The sequence below is a fragment of the Eubalaena glacialis genome, chromosome 19 (genome assembly GCF_028564815.1).
Source record: "Eubalaena glacialis isolate mEubGla1 chromosome 19, mEubGla1.1.hap2.+ XY, whole genome shotgun sequence".
NCBI lineage: Eukaryota > Metazoa > Chordata > Mammalia > Artiodactyla > Balaenidae > Eubalaena > Eubalaena glacialis.
The window spans coordinates 7,029,115-7,051,056 of NC_083734.1; the positions used below are offsets into that span (position 1 = coordinate 7,029,115).

At 45.9% G+C, this 21,942-nt stretch overlaps 1 protein-coding gene across 2 annotated transcripts in view; it reads right to left on the reverse strand.

Moving 5' to 3' along the window:
- SHISA6 (shisa family member 6) overlaps positions 1-21,942 on the reverse strand; it is a 252,892-nt gene that overhangs the window by 161,032 nt on the left and 69,918 nt on the right. The gene's annotated exons all lie outside the window — the stretch shown is intronic.

Consider the following 21,942-nt stretch of genomic DNA (forward strand, 5'->3'; position numbering starts at 1 on the left):
AAGGTCTCACCCAGCCCCGGCTGCCCCTGGTTCTGTTTCTGGAGAGATGTGCAAATCACAGCCTGAAAAACACATCAGAAATGGGGAAAGGTGTATCCTCAAAACCCACATCAGATAGGGGCTTGCTCTGCTCCCACCCCAACAAGTTGAACTTTCCAGAACCAGGACCTTGACTGTGGTACTCATGGCCAGCGTCTGTGGCCGACTCCTGCACGGAATAGCCCTTCTATAAGTATGTGTGCCGTGAAATGTGTCTCTTCCCATGAGAAAAAGAACATCTACAAAATTTCTATCAGAATCCAGGTCTGTCTTATACTCTAAGAGGTGGGGGGATTGGTTGTTTCTTTTGGGGGGACCCCGTAACCTGTACTCACTAGTACAGAGAAGTTACTGCTCTGCTCATGGGAAACGAGGTTTTGAAAAATCATCTGTGTCTTTGGGAGCATCCTTCTCCTCTGCCTTTATCGTCAGGGATAATACCCTGGATACTGACAGTCAACTCCAAGTCCTTCTTTCTCCCTGAACCTCCAATATCCCAGCCAGGCCTGGCCTTCACATCAGCTGAGAGCTGCCCAGGTCTTGGACATCTTCCTCCCTCCCTCCCCCCTCCCTCCCTCCTCCCTCTCCTCCTCCCAGGTCTAAGCATCCTCATGATGGATGGCTCCCCCTCCCCTCAGAGACAGCCCTTCCCAGAGGATTTTGGCTCTTCAGTGATTTAATATTTATATGGCTAAAGGCTGCGGCTCTGTGAATCCAGCTTTCTGGTAGACACCTCTGCCTTTCTGCGCCCTGGAGCGGCCGCAGTACTTCTGGAGGCCCTGGGGTTGGCAAGCAAAGAACAAAGCGGGGTGGGGGGGGAGGGGGGCGTCTCCCCATCACCCCACCCCACTCCAGCAGTGACATCAGCACGGAGGTCATTCAAGAGCTGGATGAAAATTAGCCAGAGAGACGGGACAGCCTAGGGATGCACGCTGGCCTCTCGAGAGGCTCTGGGGAGCATGGGAGGGGGCACAGCAGGTGGGCTGCAGGAGGCTCCCACCTCTGGGCTGCTCCCCAGCCCCTGCCCTTCCCCTGCTGCTCAGGTTGGCTCAGGACTCCCAGGGCTCTTCTCTATGGCTGGGCCAGGCAGCTGGGGGAGGCGGCAGAGCCCCTTGGGGTGGTGTCCGCTGCCTGCCCTCCAGAAACACTGCACCTGGTGGAACGTGGGCTGCTGGCGGGGGGAGACCGTGGAAGTGACCTCATCCACCCCTATGGCTTCAGGGCCAGCCAGGCTAATAGAACACAGCCCACTGGTTTGTCCTCAGGTATGAATCCACAGTAACCTGCATCCGGTCCCACCGTTCTCACTTCCGGATGGGCAGGTTTGGGGTTCAGCACGCTGCTGCCCGTGAATCCCCTTCCCTTTATTCTAGACTCAATAGGGACAGAGCACCAATAATACCACCCCCAGAGGACGCATCAAATTCATGTTGGAAGACTACCGTGTAATCAACAGCGACGTCGCTAGTCTTCCTCATGACAGTCTGCTGTGAATGAGATCGCCAAGTGCATCTTATGGGCACTAGGACCACAAAATAGGGGAGAACAGAGCTTGACTGTTAGTGGGGCGCAGACTCTGGGGCCAGGCGGTTGGGGTTCAAAGTGTAGCTCCATCTTGCGCAGGTTAATTAACGGCTCTGTGCCTCTGTTTTGTCATTTGTAAGATGGGCCTAATAAGAGCATCTTCTTTATAGGGTTGTTTAGAGGATTCAAAGACTCAAGACATATGAAGGCTGCCAGTGTTTGCTGCTGCCACCACCACCATCATCATTGTTGTTATTGCAATAACACCGTAGAACGCTGGGGTCACGGGCCCTGAGACAAACTCAGCCCTCGGTCCCCAAAACACCTCCCCATCCCTGTTCCCAGTATCTGTGAGGCAGCGCATCTCAGCCAGAGGCCTGACCGACACGGCTGTCCTTCAGGAGGTGGGGCAGGACTGTTGCTGCCATTCACTGATTATCGTCCACAGGAGAGACTTCAGAGGACTCTTAGGGCAGCATCGTGCCCGGCTGAGAGCCACCCCTGGACCAGCCCAGCTGACCAGCAGTGCTCCAGGGGCCGCAGCCTTTATAACCCCACCACCTCCCATTTTTTTCCTTTTTGTCTCCCTGGGGACTAGCTGGGACAGATGATCACTGCATGTCCACTATTCTAGTTGAGCGCCCCAAAAAAACTCTGTGATCCCAGCCTCGTTACGGGGGCTTTATGTAATGGGGGTGTCACCTCTTTGGAGTGGAGATGATCTTGGAGACTTCCTTTCTGTGCTGGATTGTCCACAAAGATGATCGCCAACAATTCCTCCCATTCCTATACCTGCAGTGTCGACTCCATCAAGAGGGCGTATCTGCCTTCCCTCCCACTGAATCTGAGCTGGCCTTGTAAAATGCTTTGGCCAACACTCTGAAGCAGAAGCAACGCTTTGCCGGGTCTGGGTCTAGGCCTTGAGTGGCTTGGAAGCTTCAGCTTTAGCCTTCTCAGAACTCTTTCGCCACCACGTAAGGAAGCCTGGCCTAGACTATTGATTGATGGGATCACAGAAGAGAGAAGCCCAGACTTTGGGGCCTAGATGAGCCCAGCCCCCAACCGCCCCACCAGCCGATGCAACCACAGGGGTGACCTCAGGCAAAAACCATCCAGCCAACCCTCAGAACTGCAAGAAATAATAACGTGTTGTTGTTTTAATTCACTAAGTCTTGGGATAGTTTGTTACGCAGCAATAGATAACTGATACACTTCACAAATCCCCAAACCACTGCCCATTCCCAGTCTGTCTGTGCTCAAGCTTACAACCTCATGCCTATAGAGTCACTGAGAATTCACATGCTCTCAAGGTTTAAAATGATAAAGGGAACAACGTACACAGGCAGGCAAAGCACAGGTACCCGGTTTCATTACTTAATTAGCTTGACACAATTAGAATAGTAATTAGCTCCTACCAGGGTGTCCCTTTGTCTCTCTCCTGGGCCCTCTTTACTAGCAATTCTGGAACTTTCTTGACTTTTCTGGCATGTCCTTACCTTACTTCTACCTGAGCTCCAATTCGAATGTCTTTCTCTGTTTCCTTAACTCGCAAAGGACTTTGAACCCAGGTCGCAGGTCCATGCCTCTAAGTCATAACTGCTCCCTCTCCATGGCCACCAAATACAAAGAGGGAAAATCTCCCCTGGGCTCCCGCTGGCCGAATCCTTGGGCCTCAGCCCACTTCCACCCGCACGCTTAATCCCTGCAGCCACACTCTCCAGCAACGCTGGGGAGAAGAGGGCTGGAACGGAATCCTTGCAGAAAATCTGTCTCAATGTGGCCTGTGCAGTCAGCTGCTGGGCTTTTTTATCTTATTGCGTGGTGAGCAGAATATAACTACATCAAACTGTGTAAACATTGAGAGGGCTGCTAATTTTCACACTTAGCCCCCCAAAAACTTTTTTTAAAATTACTATACACACAAATGAAATGATTTTTGTAGAAAAAGTAGAAGCCACAGACGCCCCCCCCCAAAAGGGGGTGAATCGCTCATAATCCTGTTGAAATAACTCCAGTAAACATTTGGAGATGATTATTCCAGATCTTTTCACTCACACTGAAATAATTATAGTGAAAACAATTTGATCATGGTGAGTATACTAATTCTTGATTTGCTCATTTCATTCAGTATATTATGAACAGACCTTCATGTCAACACATACACACTGGCAACATATTTAATGGGATGGGGGGCAATTTAGTGCCTCATTATTTTCTACTGTCTGGATGGACCACACGCAACCGGGTGCTTGTTTGTCTGTTTGTTTTAGTGAATCCCCTATTGCTGGGTATCCATATTGCCCCTATTTTAAACATTATTGTTGGTAATACACATGGATGACTGTAGTTTTATGTACATCATTCAATTAATTCACTAATCCCTGTCATTGTACATTTAGGTTATTCCCAGTTTTTCAATAATTTAAACAGCACAACATCTTTTTCATGTATCTCTGCAGTTTCCACAGTAATTTGTAAGGGAACAAGGCTGGCATTGTCTGCTAAAATTCAACGTCACCTTGAACCACAAATCACAGAACAGCCGATTAAAAGACTGATAAGCCTTTTGTTAAAAGCCTTCTGGGTGGCTGTACAGTAGAAACTAACACAACATTGTAAAACAACTATACTCCAAAAAAAAAAAAATTCGTATCTCCTAATGTAGAAAGAATAAAACTCATCAGAGCTTAAAAAAAAAAAAAGCCTTCTGGGATGAAGGGGACTTGCTGAGCGGCTATGGCTCTAGGATACAGGGTCTAGGTTGCTCTTCCATGAGTAGATGCTTCCTGGCCCATCACTCTGGGGCAAGAGGCCCAAACTATTATGGAGCTGGGAGGAGGGGGGACATGGTGGTGCCCCACCATCCTCAACAGCGGATGGATGCCATGTCCCTACCTAGTCTGTGTACAGCTGCTGAGGGTCATGTCTCCGTGTACTCTGCCCACTGCCAAACCCCTTACCCAAGTCAGACGCTGAGTCCAGAAACACCTCCCTCAACCATGTAACTCTCTACATCATTCCTACTTGCACCCTGGTGCCAGGTCTCAATCACCTCTTCTTGGGTCATTGCAATGGTCCCCGATGGACGCCTGTGCTCTCCACCACTTATCTTCCAAGGCTCCCTAAAGCTAAGACCTTGCTACTCCCCTGCTCAATCCACGGTCATGAGTAAAAGCACTTTCTGTACTGGGCATTGTTAGATGCATGAATGAAGAAATAAACAGCGAGGGCTTCCCTAGTGGCGCAGTGGTTGAGAGTCTGCCTGCCAATGCAGGGGACACGGGTTCGAGCCCTGGTCTGGGAAGATCCCACATGCCGCGGAGCAACTGGGCCCGTGAGCCACAACTACTGAGCCTGCGCGTCTGGAGCCTGTGCCCCGCAACAAGAGAGGCCGCGATAGCGAGAGGCCCGCGCACCGCGATGAAGAGTGGCCCCCACTTGCCACAACTAGAGAAAGCCCTCGCACAGAAATGAAGACCCAACACAGCCAGAAATAAATAAATAACTAAAAATTAAAATGAGGACGATTGTTTTAAAAAAAAAGAAATAAACAGCGAGCCAACAATTACCATAGGTCAGCTACTTCGCCAGGGGCTCAGGGAACAAAGGTGAGGCAGTGATGGCTCCTCGTCCCCCAGGAAGCCACGTATAAGAAAGACAGGCAGGGAATTCCCTGGTAGGTCCAGTGGTTAGGACTCTGCGCTTTCACTGACGAGGGCCCGGGTTCAATCCCTGGTCAGGAACTAAGATCCCACAGGCCGTGCAGTGTGGCCAAAAAAAAAAAAAGAAAAGAAAACAGACGGGCAGAGCAGCAGTAGGGCAGCAGTGGGACACAACTGTCCACGAGCCAGGTAGGAATGCCACGAGAAGGCGTGCAGAGGCATCTCCCTGCACCCGGCCAAGCAGAGCCAACCCGAAGCCCAGAAGCCATGAGCTGATCCTCAAAGGCGAAGGGAGAGTCTGTCGGAAGGACAAAGTAGCCCCCGTCCCCGCTTTCCTGTGCCTAGATGGGAAAGCCACATTTCCCAGGAAGAGCTGGCTTCTTGTCGCCCATGCGACTCACCCACCCCACCGCATGTCCGGGCCCCCGACGGACAGATCTCGGAGTTGCCAGCCTCCCACGTCAAGGGTGCCAGGTGTCTGCCTGCCTTACTGCCTCAGGGTTTTGCCCAGTCACGTTCAAATGCAACCCAGAAGTGCCGGGAACTAACGCAGCAGGTGCTGGCAACAGGTGGCCAAATGGCAACCCTTCCCTGCACCTCCCAGGGCAGCAGTCTGGGGGCGCGTGCCGCGTGGTGCCCCGGAGGGTCCCCCGGGGGCTGGATTCCAGTTTCCCGCAGGATAACCCGCTCACTCCCACATCGTGTGCCAGCGGCACAGTGCCCACTACTCGCTCCTGCCCCCTGGACCCCCTCCCGAACAGATGACCTACGGCCAAGTTCTGGCTTCAGACTCTGCTGTGGGGAACACCTCAACTAAGACACACTCTAATCCTCTCTGGGATTTGGGGGGGTCCTAAAGAAGATCTGGGGCTCAGTCTTAGATGGAGGGATCTACGGAGGAAAGACAAGGCGAGTCCACGTGAGCTTTAAGTCTGGCTCTTCCTTGTCTGAGGCCACGCTCCTCCCACCTCGCCTCACACAGGCTCTGGCTCCCTTGAACTTGAGGAATCCTAGTGTGTTCTTAACACCTCTGCACTGCCTGCCCTGGAGGAAGTTTGCAGACGCTGGAGCAGCTCCCACATGGGTCTGTTTAATGACTTTCTGGAAGAAATCAGAGGTGACACGAGCACTGCAGAGTATCACAATGTGCCAGCTCCGAATCCCTGCGCCCTGGGCGACTGGAGAAGAACAGGACAGATGGCACCTGTCAGGCCTTTAATTGCAGGATGTTCCTCGGAGATGGTCAGGCAAAGGCTTGCTCATGGCTTGGCTCCTGTCTCATCCCTGACAGAATGGGGGGTGGAGGGGCCTTCTCGCACCCCCTCCTCATTGGCCTTCTCAAAAGCCCCGGCTGTGGGACGTGGAGAAGCTTCGTCACGGGGTCAGAGTGAGCATGGACATCCCGGGGTGACAGCTGCAGGACATGCCTCGTGAGCTCAATATTGGGGTCCCTTGGGGGTCCACCCTCTCCTCTCCCTCTCCCCTCCAATGGCTTTCTTCGCTGCCCCTTTAGTTCTCAATATGCCTCCCCTCCCCGTGCCCACATAAGGCTATTTAGGCAAAACAGGTATGTAAGGACCACAGCCATAAAACAGAGAAACTTACAGAGTTAGCTATCACTGCCTAACACTCCACGGGTTTATAGGGTACCACACGCAGGCCTCATTTGGACCTCCAAGTGATGCTGTGTCATAAACACTATCGTGACCCCCATTCTACAAATGCAGAAAAGGAAGCTCAGAGAAGTTCCCTGACCTACTCAAAGTCGCCCAGCCAATGCTGGGTGGCCGGAAAGGAACCAAGTCTGCCCTCTTTCCTCTGTGCTCACTGGAACCTTAGGCACCTGATAACTTCTGGGGGAAATCCCATTTTCCTTGGGCAGGAAGTTTGTTGAGACTCTCTGCCTCAAGAACTTTTCTACAGAGCTGGCTCAGGGAGATGAGGGAAGAAGGAGCCATGCATTTGGTGTCCCTGCAGCCTCACCCCCCCACTGGCCTTCGCTGGCACCGCTGCACCAGGTCCACTGCTCCGCTGCCCACGGGCCCCTACAGCCAAGCACGGAGAAGGAGCTTTCCACGCCTCTTCTCTTCCGTTCACCCAACACCTGTCTGTCACTGTCGCCTGTGGCTGGCACTTTTTGAGGCTCTGGAATAGAGTCCCCAGGGAGCAGCAAGTATCCAAACAGACACCTGCCACCTGCCAGCAGGACGGGTATTCCGCCACACGAGGACTAGCCTGCGAGGCCAGCGGAGGACGGGGCTCTGTGATGGAGGGGAAAGTCCTGCACTCACACCTGCATCCCCTGGTTCCAAGACTGTCACTGTTTCTGAGAAGCACGGACCTCGCTCTCTCTGCAGCCTGAGGGAAGACCTTGAAGAGGCACCTGGCAGCACCCACGAGAGGTTTAAACATCCTCCAGCAAGTCCTGCCCAGGCCAGGGTTCCACCCGCGCTGGCTCAGAGAACCAGGGGCCAAAATGAAGCTGCTGGAGCTGAGGGCTGGGCTTTCGGGAAGCCTCCTAAGGCTCCTGGCAAGGGATAGTGGCACCGTGCAACTCTCCCCTCCCTGCCCTCGGACAGGCCCCCCCACACCTGCAGGGAGAACCAGTCCTGGCCAGGACTCCAGCTCGGCTCCGATATCAAACCTAGACCTACACGTCCCGTGCTGTCCTGGGGGACAGAGGGGGACAGCTGTGGGGTAGTCACCAGGATCCTCTTGGGGATGTTGCTCCTCACGTGGCTGTGTTCAGGGGAGATGGCCACCCTGTGAGTCTGAGGCAGACGATGGCTTTCAGGCTCCGGGGAACGGTTCTCATGTGCTCTCAATGAGCTGTGTTTACTCACAACACTTGTACCACCGAATGCGTGGGTTTCCACACCAAGCAATTCTCCCATTCTCTGTGGACGACACCAACTGGGTGTCCTCAATTCAATTCAACAATGACGCTATCTACCTGGAGTCAGTGTCAGATCCCACAAGTTAAGGGCTGCCCCCACTGCAGACTCCAAAGGCAAGTCCCAATCCTGGGCCTCCCCTACTTCTGACGAACTGGCTATAAACCCAGGGTTCCCACGATCCCCTTCTCAGTTTGAGAATTTGCTAGAAGAGCTCACAGAACTCAGGAACATGCTTTAGTTGTTGTCACCAGTTCATTATAAAGGATGCAACTCAGGGACAGCCAGATGGAAGACGTCTACAGGTCGAGGGAAGAGAGGGCAGAGATGCACAGAGCTTCCATGACCCCTCTGGATGCACACCCTCAACGCACATCCGAGGGTTCACCACCCCAGAAGCTCTCTGAACCCCATTGTTTAGGGGTTTTGTGGAGCTTTCATCACATAGGAACGGCGGATGAAATCACTGGCCATTGGTGACTGAACTCAATCCCCTGCCCTTCTCCCTTCTCTGGAGGTCAGGGCAGGGGGTGTGAGAATAGCCAAAGTTCCAAGCTTCTAGTCATGGCTTGGTCTTTTTGGTGACCAGTGCCCATCCTAAGCTATCTAGGGTAGACTCCCACCGAGAGTCTCTTCATTAAAATAAAAGATGTTCCTATCATCCCTCACCCTTAGGAAATCACAAAAGTTTCAGGAGCTCTGCTTCAGGAACTGGGGACAGACCAAATCCACAGTTTTATCAGGCCACTCTCTTCAACCCTTTGGCTGTCACGGGTCCCCTCTTCATGTGGACCAAAGGAACCCACCCATCCTACAGCCTTGAGCATCACGGGACGGGGCATAAATATTCCCTATAATGCAAGACCTGTCCGAGTCCTGAAGCAACACCAGGAGGGAGCCATGACTCGTGGGTTCCCATCACACCAAGAAGCAAGCCACCCACTGGCAGCCGCCGCACACGTGCCTCCCTCTGAAGTTCATCAGAAGGGTCCTGCTCTCACCGCCTCGTGACAAAGACGGCTCCTGGGCACTGTGCTGGCAATACAGGCGTCCACCACCACCCGGGAGGCAATGACACCAAAACACTGCTGCAGGCTTCAGGGCCATGACTTTTCTAAAGCAACAGAAGTGCCTGAACCACTGATCTTATACTGTCACAAAGCACTGCATGGACATGATTTATCTGCTTTGGTTTAAAGCGCTCTAAACCTGGAGGAGGTGGCTCCCAGAGGAATTCCACGGAGCCTGGTCTGCAGGAAAGGGGAAAATAGCAAAGGCAATGGAGAGCGAACGTGAAACGTGAGCTGGAGCAAGGCGGACAGGCCTGGGCTCACCCCCTTCCATCACACATGCCCTGTGTCCACCCTGCATCATGGGAGGTGGGAAGGGCCAGAGCTGGGTCTCGTTTACAAATGACAAGGAACAAAGGAGCTTTTTCAAAAGTTTCTGGGGTCCACGGACCTGAGCCAAGCTGTGGTCACAATGCATGTTTATTCCTAAGGGTCTAGATAAAGAATTCATCATCTTACCCAGAGGGATGGACAAAAAGCAAGCTGTCCCCAGTCTACGGTGCCCAGAGTGGCAAAGAGCTGGTGGAAAACCAGAGAAAGCCCACAGATGACTCATCCAGCTAGAGAAAGGTAAACACGTTATTATCTTTCCATTTTTTTTTTAACCCTGGCGCTTGTGTCTATTGGTGCCAATGAGACCAGTAACGTTTTAATTAGGATGCTCGCTTGAAAGAGAAGCAGTGGGGGGGAGACTGTGGTGTTAGGATACTTGAATCCATAACTCCTGCCGTTGTAAGTGCATACAACTAATCAAGGAGAGGGTGTGTGCATGGGGGGTGGGGAGGGGAAGGAGGGAGGGAGGGAGGCAAATGAGATAGATGGGAACTCAGGCACAAAGAGAAGAAAGGAAGGGACTGAGGTCGCCTGGCCGCGCGTGTGTCTGTGAATGAAAGAGACACAGAAAGGGAGAAGCTGCTACTGAAGGCTTGTGTTTGTGTGCGGAGCCCAGAGGGTCAGAGGGAGGAGGGAGAGAGATGACCATGAGACTGGAGGTTGGTGTGTGAGAGACAGCTGGACGGAGAGGAAGACGGAAATAAGGAAGTGACCAAAGTCTGTGTGTGTGTGTGTGTGTGTTTAAGAGAGAGAGAATGAACTGTGTGTATATGCACTGTGTAAGAAAAATACAGATGCAGGAAGAAAAGAGATAAAGAAAGCTTGTACGTGAAGCAGAGAGCAGGCTGGTGTGTTGTGTTTAAGTGTGAGTTCACGTATGGCTGTGTGCTTCGGCCCATGTATTTGGTTTAATGCATGCTGTCTTTTCTATTTTAAGTGTATATTGTTTATTTTCACTTAAAAAGTAATACAGTCATTAGAGATAGGACTAGAGAGAGAGAGAGAACACTGAAGGCAGGAAAAAAAAATCACCTAGAACAAAAGAAGCAGCCTTTGCATTTTTTCCTCAAGTGCAGTTGTAAACCCTATTTAATTGGACTTCTGAATTCAGTGGTGAAATTTACCTGAAATAACTTACATTAAGTGTTTTGCAAAGGGCCCAGCTCAGAGTAAGCAAGCAGTAAATGCTGTGCTTAGTTTATGCTGTCTTTTTTGGCCTGTGCTTTTCTGAGGAGGAAGCTTTTCTAAAGGAATTTCTGATGTGTCTTGATAGAGCTGACCAAATCAAGAAGGGTAATAATAAATTAGGAAATCCTTGCCTCTGAAGCTTCATCCAGATGACACTGGGATTGGGTGACAGTCCCCGTGAGTGGCTCATTCAGCCCAGGTGAGGCGTCCCGTGCAGGGGCTACCCCTCCGGACCTCTGGATGGGGGCCCATCACCCCCACTGCAAGGACTGCCAGCCTGTGTTCCTAACTTCGGTGATCTCTTGGTTGGCTAGAACTTCAGATCTATTATTTCCCAAGATCATGCACATGCAAGAACAACTTCAGTTGTCTCTGGAGGTGAAAGATGTTTTGTCTGGGTATAAAGTTCCCGGCTCACAAAATCACAACGATGGGATGCTTCTCTTTTGTCTTCTGGCCTTTGATATCAGACAGAAGGCAAAGGCCAGCCTGAGTTTTATTACTTTGAATATACAATCATTTTAACATCACCTTAAATAACTGATGCTTCCTGAATTTTTTAAACCTTGTTGGTATACTCCAGTCATCTGGCAAGGTGCTCTAGGCACAGGTCTTTCCCTTTGATGTTTGCCTGTAACGAGTATTCTTTTAACAAGGACCCCAGGGAAGCTCAGGGAAAGTGATCTGTTTATATCCTTGATTCTCAAGCCTCTAAGATTGTTGTGGAATTTCTTTAAGAACAGCTCAAACTGTAGCCACTTTTCTGTCTTTTCGATCTCTAATCTCTCATTCTCCCTCTCTTATCTCTAGCATTATTCTCAGAATACTTGGAAAAATTCTCAATTTGCCATCCTCATTACTAACTAGATTCTTCTGGATGTTGGTTTTACTCTTACTTGCTCCGGCATCATCTAGCACAGGTGGAATGCGTGTGAGTTTTCATCTGCCTAGAATCCCTAACTTTAGGGAACCAAGTCAGCCTCTTTCCATGGCAACTCCCCATCATCCTGGTGGCTCAGATGGGTGGTCCCTCCTCCCCTGAGTCGCAACTGCATGATGAGTCTGATCAATCAGAGGACCCCCAGCCCCCTGAAGTTGGTTTAGATATGGGCCAAACCAAGACAGGTCAACCAGGATTTTAACCAGAACCTGGGAACATTTGCTGGAAATACAAGGAAAGGACTCACTTTCCTCTGGGATACAAAGCTGTAAGGATTATGCAAGTTGGGAGTTTGGGGGGCCATTTTCCCCTGATATGGCAACAGCTTGCCCAAGAATGGAGTCAAGAAAATTGGGGGGGGGTGCGGAATTGAGAACTGAAAACATCATTCCAGCACCTTGATCCAGCTGTGCCTGACTCATTACACACGATGAGCCAATGCATTCCTATTTTAGGTTGGTTTTTCCTACCCGACAACCACTAAGAATCCAGACCAGAACAGCTGATTCTGCTGGAACTGTGATGGGATTTTCTCCTGCACCCATTGACTGGTTCTCGAAGACTTCCTTAATGAAAACAGTATTAAAAAAAGCTGTAACAACCAGCGTATTTGTTCCCAAGGCTCTTCCTAACTCCACGCTTATCTAAAACTATTTCCTTCATGGACATCACAGATTCTAAGATGTGCTGTGCCATCACCCATGTCTTTGCCCCCTTCCCTGTTTTCTAGAGTCTGCACGGAAGAGTCAGGAAGGGAAGGGCCAAAGACTTGTCACTTGGAGAGAAGATGGATGCCCAGTTTGTCTGGAAACTATGATCTCTCAACCAGTGGGCAGCCACTGAAATAACAGTGAATGCTAATCCTGCATACATTCATTCTGTACATTTGATGCCAATTTGCATTTTTAATCCCGTTCCAACAACTTCGTAATTAGTGGAAATTCCTACAAGATTCTGACAGCAGGTGGACTCAACCAGCCGTCCACGCGTGGTTGTACTTCCTTGTGTCTTCATAGGCCTCTTGATGGAAAGTTGGAAGAGGCTGCACCAGGAGCCATTAACCAGACAGCACTTAAAGCTGGAAGCCCTGCCATCTTTTCTTTATTCCCTCTTTGAAGACAGTCAACAGCCATTTTAAAGCACATGCGGATGATAATAACTTAGAGGACTAAGAGGGGCAAATGTGCCGAGAGATGTCTTGAACATCTTCTGAACACTAGTTACGAGAGCACTGTTTTATGTACTGTTATGACCGTTATTATCACCATTATTATTAGCAGCAGAATCACATTTCAGCATCAGGACCTTTACATTCACTGCTCTCTCCGCCAGGAACACTGGGTCCCACATGGCCTCAGGCACACTCCGCCATTCCGTTCAGCTCTTTATTGAAAATGTCACCTCCTTCGGGATGGCAATCTAATGAGACCCCCTCTCCATCACTCTCCATCACCCCTTCCTCTGCTCCATCGTATTTATCTCCACCGGACTTAATGCACGCATACCTCGGAGATGCTGCGGGCTCACTTCCAGACCACCACAATAAAGCGAATATTGCAATAAAGCGAGTGACATGAATTTTTTGGTTTCCCAGTGCATATAAAAGTTATGTTTACACTATTCTGCAGCCTATTAAGTGAGCAACAGCATTATGTCTGCCTTTTAAATGTACATACCTCAATTTAAAAATACTTTATTGCTAAAGATGCTGACCATTATCAGAGTCTTCAGCGAGTCAATCTTTTTGCAAGGGTAACATCAAAGATCACCAATCAAAGATCACCCTAATACCTATAATAATGAAAACATCTGAAAAATTGCGAGAATTACCAAAATGTGACACAGAAACACGAAGTGAGCAAATGCCATTGGAAAAATGGCGTTGATGGACTCACTTGATGCAGGGTTGCCACAAACCTTCAATTTGTAAAAAAAAAAAATGCAATATCTGTGAAATGCAGTAAAGCGAGATATGCCGGTATATATTTATTTATTTCTGTACTGTCTGTCTCTCTCCATGAGAGAAAGACTGTTTTATGACTTGTATTTTTGGTTGAATTTTTTGTTAAATTACTCTTGTTGACTGTTTCATACGTTACAAAACACACACACACACACACACACACACACGCCCCTTATGTATTGTTACCTAAGTACCAGGTACTGTTCTAGCACTTTACATGTATTAACTCAATCCTCAAGAACATCCTGTAAGATGGGTGCCACGATCCCTCCCATTTTCAGATGGAAAAACCAAGGCACAGAAAGGTTCACGAAATTGCCTGAGGTTATGCAACCAGTAAATGTCAGAGCAGGGCTTTGAACCCTTACAAATGTGGCTCCAGAGCTGTGCTCTGAATTGCCTCACCCCATGCAAAGTGATCCTCTAGGGTCTATTATTATTATCTATTATTGTCACTCTTTACCAATGGTGAGACCCGAGCCCACAGAGGTGAGGGCACCGCCCTCAGGTCACGCCATGGAGAATCTGCGCTCCCCACAGGCCGCCCGGGACCCAATTTCCAGACCAACCTGCTGTACTTTATATACTTCATTTGCTGCCCGCATCAACCCCTTGACACAGTTTCCATCATCTTCACTTGATAGATGAAGAAATTGAGGCTTAGAGCACTTAAAAGACTGTGTCAAGGTTGCAGAACTAGTAATTGACAAAGTAATTTTAAAATAAACTATAAGTCGCACCAAGAAAAGTGAAAGAGCCTTTCATTTATTAAAAAGATGCTTTTAGGACTTCCCTGGCAGTCCAGTGGTTAGGACTCTGCGCTTCCGCTGCAGGGGGCGCGGATTCGATCCCGGGTCGGGGAACTAAGATCCCGCATGCCGCGAGGTGCAGCCAAAAAAAAAAATTTTTTTTTAAATTATTTTAAAAAGATGCTTTTAAGTATATTAAAACATATGTGTGTGCATGTGTGATGCTTCTAGAGGAAGTCTGGATTGAAGAGTTTCAACGTTTGTCTTTTCTCACACGTTGATATCTCTCTACTTTAGCATCACTGGATTTATATTGGATTTACTGCTGCCACGGCTGACACATTTCACCAGTAAGGTAGACAGAGCTCCTCTCTCCTACCCTTGGAGTCCTGGAGCCTCTCGAAGCTAGAGCACTGGGGAATAACCACCCTCTCCTTTCTCTGATGGGGAAACTGATCCTCAGGGCAGGGAAATGACCGGCCCAAGGTCGTCAGTTAGTGAGCAGTAGAAACCCTTACTGTTAACTAGAGATAACGTACAGTCACAGACTCTCGGAGCAGGAAAGACCCCTAGAGATCATCTAAGCCAACCCTTTCACTGTGCCACTGAAAAAGTTAGGCTCTCAGAGCAAATAATATTTCCAGGTTTAGCGACTCAAATCAATGTCTCTTGACATCAAGCTTATTCTTTTTCCCCCTAACATGGTACACTTTCCTATCATTATTTTTGCTTCTCCAGACTACAAAACATAAAAGTAGATGGGAAAGATTTATTGTCATTTCACTTCCTAATTCTGTCTTGTTTTAAGACAGTCAAAACACCTCTTTCCCTTATTGTTTGGGACAAGCTTCCTCTAACAAGAATGGGCTTGATTCCCTTTGGTGTTGTAAAGCTCGCTTCCACCTAAAGAGCCTGTCTTGTCAGTGCCCTGGAATTAGGGGCTGGAATTCCAGATGGAGCCGGACAAGGAGATGACCATTTCTGGGTCACCCAGCTGCCCAATGCCCTCGGGTGGCCGCAGCAGCGGGAGGGTAACCTAGTTTGCTTAGGAAATATTGCAGCTGTCCCAGTTTATCTGATGCAGTCCTAGAAGAGTATTGCCATTGTCCTGTTTCTACAGCTCGTGCAGTTAAACCTGGCAAAGCCCCGCTGCCCCTTCAGCCTGATCAGCTGAAACACAAGAGTCCAGAGCCCCAGACTCCACATTCCAGCCTGCCTTGATTTGCCCGTAAGACTTCAATTCAGCGCTGGGGTGATCCTAGCTTGGATCCAGGGTATCCTGACACGTCAAAGTTGCCATCTGATAATGATGGCACGTTTCTCAGAAATATTTTCAGGGACCTTCGGACCCTACTGGGTGAGGAGCTGGAGAGCCAGTAGCTAGGACTTCAGGGCTTATGCCTGCGTTGGTCAGTCTGCTTGGCTGTGTGGAGCAAAACTGGTGGTAAATGGGGAGGTTTGGGGCGGAACCAGTGGAGTGGGCTACAGCACGTGGGATCAGGGAGATGGGAGACTGGAGCTCCTATTCTGGCCAGGCTACTAGTTGGCCATGGCACTTTGGGTAACTCCCATCACCTCTCTATGAGTTTCAACTTCCTCATTTGTAAACTTCCTCATTTGTAAGGAGCCTCTTGCCTCTACTCCCCCACCTGCCACCCACGGGCATTTATGGATTTCAAGTAAAAAGAGCTCTACCCACCAGAAAGCTGGACACCGAATTTCCTGGGAGCTCCGTGAGGGCAGAGCTTCTTCGGTCTGTTTTCACTCACTGCATCCCCTGCACCCAGCACAGGTGGTGCTCGAGCATATTTACTGGATGAACAAATTAATGCGAGTTCTTTCATTTGCTTTTTATGCCAAAGACAACTCAGATAATGTTCCTTCTAAGTGCTGCGCTACAGGGGAAAGGACGGCTGTCTGAGACAGAAAAGGACTTCTGCAAGTGGACTGGAAAGTCGTCCTTTGTATACAGGCATCAGACTCAGCAGCCTACGTGTGCCAGTCTGACACACTTACACAAATCTTAGATAAGGTGAAAAACCCAGCACCAAAGCTGAGAAGAGCTACACATGGGTGGGGAACGGTTTCCAAGAGATCTGGGGCCAGAAACTTAGAAATATGGGTCTCTGGGGTTGTCATTTCTGGGAAATAGGAGTGCATCTACTTCTGGGTATACACCTTGAAGTGTCAAGGGCACCCCTCAGTTGTCTTACTGGCAATAGCCTTCCTTCTCTATTTGAAGTTCTGAGATCTGAGATCTAGATTTCGGGCAGTGACAAAAGATAAATGAAAAACGGGTGCATGGTATAGTATGTGAATTATATCTCAGTAAAGCTGTTTAAAAACGTAGGTGAAGCCCAGGTAAAGCCAGGACTGTGCATCAGGGAACTAAATCCATGCTGAAGCCCCTGCAGCATAAGGGAAGGAAAGGAAAGATCTAAGGAGAGAGATGTTTGGTGTCTGCAACACATGACGTGCTGGATGGGGGAGAGCAAAGACTACAAGTTCAAGTCCCAGCTCGGCCACTAATGAGTACAATGACCTTGAGAATCCTTTCTAAAGTCTCAGGTTCCTCATTAGTAAAATAAAGGTGGTTGGATGTGATGAGTGCCAGCTTTCTATTATTCTTTGGCATGGGAATTATTTTAAGACAAGCTAATGAAGTTTAGATAAAATTAGAATTGCGTGAGTTTTAAAGAACTCACCCTGTTCTCAGTGACAGATTAAGGAACAGAATGGAATTCTAAGCTCCTTTGTGAACCTTCTTGATAAAGGACTTGTGAAACACTTGCTCCTGTGGGCATAGGGTCAGAAGACTGGTTAACCTGACCTGAAAATATTTTTTCAAAAACGATAATATCGGTGAGTCATTCCTCTCTTCTGGTCTAACTCTTTCTCCCTCAAACCTTCAAATGTTCTGAAAATCTAAAGATAAACCTCAACTTTAGTCTCTAAAATAAGCATCCTACTGATACCTCTCCCCTGCCCAATTTGCCTTTTAAAAAATGAATGTAATTCCACATTTTTACTAAGAGGCTGAAAATCTTTAGGCAAGATACTTGGTGAAAGCATTCTAATAGAAACCCATCATTTTACATTTGAATCAGCCCATTTATAAATACAGTAAATTCTCTCCAAGTGGATCATATATACCAGACTAGTATCTCCAAGAAGAGAATGACTTATTGCAACTTAATTAATAAAAGTTGGGTTTTCAATTCTAGTAAAACTAAAAAGGAACTGTATTCCAGTATCTTAAGTCCTGAGCTCCAGTTCTGATATGGCTTGTACTAGACTGCTTTATAATTCTGGGCAAAAATAGAAAAAAATAAAATGAACCCAACTATTTGAAGGTACCAAAGAAAGATGAAAGGCAGGCAGAAACCGAACGTGATTTGACCTTTGGAAGAAGAAAATCATGTCTGGTGAGATGTATGTTTATACTGCTTTTGTCCTGCTGGAACTTCCCAGCCCACATGGCAGAAAACACGTATAATTCAGGCAGGAAGCCAGAGTATCATTGGCCTGAGTCAGAGGACAGAGCTTGGGACTCCCAGAGGTGCTGGAAATTAAAGGGGGGAGACCCCGGAAATAAGGAAGCCACAAAAGGTGGGACCCCTAAAATCTGCATATAAACTCCCCTCAAGTCTTTGCTTGACCCCTGAATGGTGGACATTCAGACAAGACTGTAAACAGGCCAAAGAGGAAAACAAGAGCTGCAAAGTTTAAGAGTTGAGTAGACTTCAGCAGCTGCCCATCTCAGGGGAGATCATATTTAGAGTTTGAATCCTCCTGAGTTAGAGAAACTTGGTAAACATCTCACATTTTTTAAACATAATCCCAGAAAGGCCATGCTTTAGGGGTGAAGACTGCATGCTAGGACTAAAAGATGTGTACTTAGTACTAAGGGAAAAACCAAAAGAGACCTGCCTAACAAAGTGTAAAACCAAGCTTCCCCAAGTTCACAATCCACCAGTAATCTAACTAGTTGCTGGAACAAGACACATGACTCTTTAGAAAATGATGATGGAATCCAGAGTCTCTACAATGCATGACCAACAATACCCAGGGAACAATAAAAATTAAAAAAAGAAATCACCATACATGCAAAGGCTATTTGACCAATATTTAAGAGAAAAAGCAGTAAATGGAAGCAAATCCATAAATGCCCTGGATTTTGGAAAAACGAAGAAAGGACTTTAAAATGTATTAAAGAATCTTCAGGACAAGTTGGATATAATGAGTGAACAGATGGCCAGTTTCAGAAGAGACATGGAAACTGTACAACAAACAAACAAACTTAAAAAAAAACTTAAAAACCATCAAAGGGGAAACAATGATGTATCTTATATAAAAGAACAAAGAGAAGATTACCACTGACTTTACTGAAAAACAATGGAGGCCACAGACAATGGAACAACATCTCTAAAATGCTCAAAGGAAAAAAAAAAGTCAACCTAGAATTCTATAAACAATAAAAATATCTTTCAAAAATGAAGGTGAAAACTTCGAACGATTTGGCCAAAATAATAAAATAGTATTGACTTATAATGCAAAGTAGAAAATAAACACCCACAAGTTGATATTGATATAAATAAATAAAAGAGAATGGACAAATCTCCCATGCTACTAAAGTAAAAAAATAGTACTAAAAAAAAATTTGTATCTCTAGGCAGGCAGAACAATTCTCCAAAAAAGTTAAGTAAATAGGTAAATACAAAAGACTATTTTCTGCTATATTTTTTAATTGACTGAAGTAAAAATAAAACAATGTAGAATGGAGTTCCGAATATATGTAAAAGTCATGCCACTAATAGACAAAGGATGAGAGTGGTATAAATGAGATTATACTACTGTAAAGATACTACATTATATATGAAGGGTATAATACTAGTTCTTTGTAATGGTGGATGCTAAGTTAAAGAGACATACTATTATCCCTAGAGCAACCACACACACACAAAATTATTTGAAGACGTATATCTGAAAAGCCTATAGAACAAATAGAATCCTTGCAAAGAGCAAAACAACAACAAAAACTTGATTAACCTAAAAAGAGACAGGAAAGGAGGAACAACAACAAACCAGAGGGGCCAGATAGAAAACAATCAGCAAGACAGAAGATTTAAACTTAACTATATAAATAATTACACTAAATATAAGTTGAGTAAACACTGCAATTAAAAGTCAGAGACTGTCAGACTAGCTACAAAGACAAGACCCATATTATGCTGTTTGTACTGGATGCCATTTAAAGGTAAAATCATAGCTAGGTTGAAAGTTAAAGGATGGAGAAAGATCTACCGTGCAAAATATCAAATCCCTACCAATATTTGTGGTTACCAACCCAGAACTCATTCTCATTCCCTTTCTCATTTTCCTGCCTGTCCTAAAGAAGCTGGGAAAGCTAAGCATTCACATTCCCAGCCTCACTTGCGGCTAGGAGTGGCCACATTATCTAGTTCTGGGCTACACCATGAAGTACAGAGTGGCAGGTTGGAGTAGGTGGAGAACAGCATTCTAGTTAGAGGGAACAGCTTGTACAAAGGCCCTGTGACAGGGCATATTAAGAAACTAAAAGAAGGTCAGTGTGGTCAGAGCTCAGAAAATAAGGACAGGCGTGAAGTATGTGAATCCCAATAACAAAAATCAAATAATGCAAGTTTCCAGAAAGCAAAAGTCAAGTTTGTTTACAAAGAACGCTTAGTATTATACTTCTCCCCTGCAAAACAAGGTGTGAGTAAACAATGGAGCAATGACTTCAAAGTGTTAAATTCAAATAGTTTGAATCTAAATTGAATGCGTTAAGGGAGCAATGTTAAATTTTTTAGTATGATAATGTCATTATGGTTGTTTCCAAGAGTGTCATTATCTTATTACCTTTCAGAAATACATACTAAAATGTTTACTATTTGTGGATGAAATGATATGCTCTTTGGGACTTCCTTCAAAATAATCCAGAGCGGAGTGTAAGTAGAAGGAGTGGGGGTGGGTGAGATCAAACAAGAGAAGCTGGGAGACATATACAAAGAGTTCATCATACTATTCTCTATCCATTTGTATATGTCTGAAATTTTCTACCACAAAAAGTAAAAACAAAATTTTTAACTAAAATTAATTAAAACCTAGGGTAGTAAAATAAAGACTTTTTCAGAAATACAAACACTCATAGGTTTACCACCCAAATACTCAATCTATTTTTTACAAGGCAGGGAGACGCTACCAAAACAAAAACAAAGGAAGAAAGGAAGATATGCTAGCAAAGAGACCAGTAAAAATAAAAGAAAATCTAAATAATTATTTATATTGTGGTCGTTAAATTCATTCATTTTTTTTCAAGGATTTCTAAGATGTGAAAACAAGCTCTCTCTCTCTCTCTCTCTCTCTCTCTATATATATATATATGTATGTATATGTGTATATATACACACACACATATTCTATAAACAAAATGATACAGAAAGGCAGAAAATAAAGAACTGAACAAAAATAAATAATATACTTATTATTAATAAGGAATCAGGACTAGAAATATTATATCAGATAACAGATAATACAGAGCAAAAAAAGGATAAAAAGGAATACTGGGCTTTGGTGAAAACTACAGACCAAAGAAATAAGAGTAAGCATGACTTTTTTTTTAATAAAAGAAAATATAGTAGAGAGACATTTAAAGCAAAATTCGAAGAAATAAAAGAGTTTGACAAAACCACAATCACGGTGAAAGATATAACTTAGTTCATTAGGGTTTTTAAAATACGAGGCAGAAAAAAGCATATTGGATATATACATTACATATAACAAGACTTACAAATATGGATGGCTAGCCAAACATAAAATACATTTTTCCCAAATACCCATAAAGTATTTAGAAAATTCAGTCACTAAGCCACAAAGAAAAGTTCGATCAACCTCTTAAAGTAAAAATCATAAAAGAGGCTTATCCTCAAATCAGAATTATGTATTAACAAGTGAGCAATGGCCAAAACTGTATCTGGAATATTTTAAATGCAAACATGAAAACTCTTATCAATAATTTTTGCTGTAAAAAAGGAAATTCAGACTAAAAGTACACATTCTTTAGAAAATAACTTCTAAAACTATGATATTTTTAAAAATATTAGATGTGGTCAAAGTCTTACTCAGAGGAAAAGTGATACCTTTAAGTGCATTTGTAAGAAAACAAGAATTAACAAAACTGAATAAGCCTAAAGAAAAGGATGGAATTAATAGAAACACAAGGAGAAACTAATTGAATAGAAAAAAGGAGACCTGATAAACCCAAACCTAGTTTATTGAAAAGCCCGATAAACAAAATGTTCCAAAATCTGGCCTTACTTGGAGAGAGTAAACCCACACAAATCCATACAGCATCAAGAATGCCAAAGGAAAAGTAACAAAAGCTACTGTGAAAACTTTACAATTGATTTTTAAACATACTACGTTCAACTTTATACCAATAGGTTTGAAAAATTAGACAAAATAGACACAATTGGCTCCAGATACAATAAAAACGAATCCATCAATAACTGTAGAAGATATTGAACAGACAGCCAAAGAGATAGTTGCCTCAAAATTCA